The following is a 3,393-nucleotide window of genomic DNA, read 5'->3' on the forward strand; positions in this document are numbered from 1 at the left end:
TGAGCCGGACAGATGGGAGGGCAGGCAGGCCAGTGTCACGGAGTCATAGTGTTTCCAGAAGGGAGGGGCTGTGGTTCCCCGTGGCACGTACCTCCCAGCAGAGACGTGGTCCTGAGACGAGGCAGCGTGAGGCTTGCCGGTGACCTTGACAAGTCAGGAAGCTGTGGCGGGTGCAGCGTGAAGCGTGATGAAGATGACACGGTGGAAGGAGCGAGAATGGCCGCAGGGCAGTCGAAAATGGAACCCAAGGGGCAACGGGAGGCTTGACATGCGAAGAAGCAGGAATGTACGACTTTGGGAGGGTTATGGGGGCGGCGAGCAGGCAGGCATGACTACCAAGGTCAGGGTAAGCAGGTGCCAGCTGGGGTGCCCTCGTCCCTGCGAGAACCGAGTACGACTAGTCCCGGACAGTCTGGGGCCACCGGCGGTCCTGAGTCCCAGGACTTCTCCCGTGTTTGGGCTCCTCTGTCCGCCCGGCTCGGTCTCTTTCGTTCTGGGTTATTTCAAGTGCAAAAGCTCAGCTCCGTCACTGGTTTCTAAAATATCCACCCACACCAAGCGTTTCTGAATTTATTAGCTTTATGGCATATTTGCGGGGAGACGCTATCACCTCACTGGCTGTTCTCCCCTGAGTCCACACCCCCCTTCCCTGGAAGAGGCAGACCTCCTTATCTCTTGCAGACTACTTTCACCCGCTTTCTTCTAGAAAGTCTCGGCACCGGCCGGCTCCATACCCTTGCGTTACTGGCTCCTGTCACTCCGCGGATTTCTCTTTTTAGCCAAATACACTTTTCCTAAGAAGGATTTGGACGCACAACAATGTCTTCTTCGTGCTTCATCGGCATTATCATCCCTGCTCTGCACATGAAGAAACAGAGGCCCAGAGAAGGTAAGCAACTTGTCGGGGGTCACACAGCCAGGGAGACATTCGGGCAGCGGAAGCTCCTTCTGGGGTGTGGTGGCGAGCCCTTGGGTTCTGTTCGGGGGGACCTGGGTGTGATCCTGACTCTACCACTAACTGGCTGTGATAGTGCCAGGTCACAGGGCATCTGTGGGGCCAGTGAGGTGACACATGTCAGGCATTAGCCAAGTCCAGGCACCTTTAGGTCGCCAACTAAATGCAGTACTGTTGATCCTTTTGCTAAGTTGACCGCACCTGCAGAGACCCCCCCTGCCTCAGGCCCTACACCGGCCTTTCCTCTCCCCCACCTTCCCTGCCATCGGATCTCTGTTCCTTTCTGTTTCCCCAAACCGGATTAAAACTCACATCCTGCGGGACACCCTTCCCAGTTCACCCTACTTAAAATCCTGCCTGGCGGTCTGGTGAGTGGGGAGATGCGAATGGGGAATTAAACAGACTTAGACTCAAATCTGTCTTCTCCCCCCACCAGTTAGGAGACCTTAGTCCCTCTACAGTGCCTCAGTTTCCTTATCTGCGCAGTGGGGACAGTGCTCAGGATGCAGGGAAAGGGCAGGTGTGAGAAGAGCTTTGCAAACAACAAGTGACCAACCACCCCTTCGTTTGCTCTGTGTCCCTTTGGCAACCTGAGTGCCTAACCTGTGTCACCTCTCTTGGGTTGGGTGGGGGCCCACCTTCCAGAAATGGCCACCCCTGGGGAGGGAGGCGACCTGGAGTTAGAATCCAGGGTCCTGGATGTGAGTCAAGCCCCTCCCCCGGCCCCGTGTGCCCCCCTGGCCCTCCTCACTGTGCTCCAGCATCCCCAAATAGCCCTCATGCTGCACCCTCTCCCGCCCGGAACAGCCACTCTCCTGCATGTGTGGAGACGCCAGCACACCCAAGCTCTCTCCTCCTGCTCCTCTTCCTCCCCTGGGAAGCCCTCCCTGACTTCCAGACTGCCCAGTCCCCGTGGCGCTCCACGGTGCACGGAAAATTGGTGGCCTCTCTCCCATCTTCAGTTGTGAATGCCGTGGGGATAGAGGCCACGTCTGCTTGACTTGCCCTTGTACCCCCGAGCTTCACATAACGCCCGCTGTGGCTTCTGTGGACTCTTAATGACACGTGGGGCCACTTAATGACACCGCGAGACCTGGGCCGGTCTCTACCCCCTTTCTGGAATATTGTTCCCTCAGCAGTTTAAGGAAGGGCTTTGGGGAGGATGGTCTCCACTGCTTCTGCCCTTGACTTTGAAGGTTGTCTTCAGTCCTGTGGAGACAGCTGCTGCCCACAGTGTGACGGTGTCACTGCGGGAAGCCTGTGCCCTCGTTTTAAGTAGCTCTATCTCAGAGCCCTGGGGTCACTCTCCCCAAGGGCAGCAGAGGGTAATGGGGATGGATGTGAAGTGTGAGCCCTGGGAGCCCTGGCCCTGGAAATAATCCGTCGGCCCATCTAGGGGACCAAACCAGAAGGTCACTTAGGTCATTGTACTGGGTGCAGGCTACAGCCACCAGCCAGTCACCTGTGGCATGACAGCAGCAGTAACGGGTGGCTCTGAGAGTTCCTTGATCTCAGATCATCCAAATCTCCAGCGGGAGGGCCAGGCTGCCGGAGTCCCGTCCTGTTCCAATAGCGATGGGCGGGGCACCCCCTCGGATCGGGGCTATCCTGGGGGACTCAGGCAGCTCCCACTGTCCGCTGGTGTGGTGACCCTTCTCCCCGGGGGGAGGCGGGGGGGGGGTGGCGGGTTCTGGCAGGAGTGGCCCCAGCAAGTCCCCCTGGACCTCTAGTTCCAACCCATTCGCTCCGTGTAGGTCTGCAGAGACGAGACTTTCCCGGGGCCGTGGGGAAGCTCCCATGCTGCTCCGGCGACCCTACGCTAGTGATCTGAGCTCACTCCCTGTGGGTTTTGTTACCTGTGAAATGAGGGGCTAGAAAGGCCCACCTCATGGACCTCAAGAGAGACCTGAGGGAGGTAATGGAGCAGAGAGCCGGGCTGGCCCGGACGCTGCTGGTCGTGGCAGGAATCAACTCAAACTGGCTTAGGTAGACCAGGGGAGCGCTAATAGTGACACGGGAACATGCCTGCTGCGTCCAACAGAGGATGGCCGCCCACATCTCCAGTGGAGAGAACATCCCAGATGGAACCACATTCCCTCAGTCCCAACCCCCCCCCCCCATTTCCGGGAGAGAGAACCCACCTGGTCCAACTTGGATCAGTTCTCCTCTATCCTCTTTGGCGTCACTGGCTCCAGCTGGACCTACAAGTGTGCCTTCTGGGAGGTCCCCTGTAGGGGAAGAGGGCTGGGAGGGGGTCACCAGGAGCTGGACAAAAGCTCTCAGAAGCACAGCCCCTTCTGGAGAGGCTGGCTGACCCCTGGAAGGGCCCTGCGCTCAGGGCATCCACACGGGGTGGGGACCCAGATGCGTCCCAGGGTGTGACACAGGGCGTGATGACCAGCATGAGCTCCGGGAAGATGAGTACCAGCAGGGCTCAG

The 3,393-nt window shown here is 58.7% G+C and overlaps 1 long non-coding RNA gene across 1 annotated transcript; it reads right to left on the reverse strand.

The window, feature by feature from the left end:
- Positions 1-200: 200 nt before the first annotated feature.
- Positions 201-3,189, reverse strand: LOC147577878 (uncharacterized). Its single transcript, XR_015254147.1, has 3 exons — positions 3,097-3,189; positions 735-858; positions 201-262 (listed from the first exon to the last, which is right to left on the reverse strand). It is a non-coding gene; the product is annotated as an uncharacterized LOC147577878 (long non-coding RNA).
- Positions 3,190-3,393: the final 204 nt, after the last annotated feature.

This window comes from Puma concolor, chromosome C1 (assembly GCF_028749965.1).
Source record: "Puma concolor isolate L17-30 chromosome C1, mPumCon1.1.hap2, whole genome shotgun sequence".
Taxonomy (NCBI): Eukaryota; Metazoa; Chordata; class Mammalia; order Carnivora; family Felidae; genus Puma; species Puma concolor.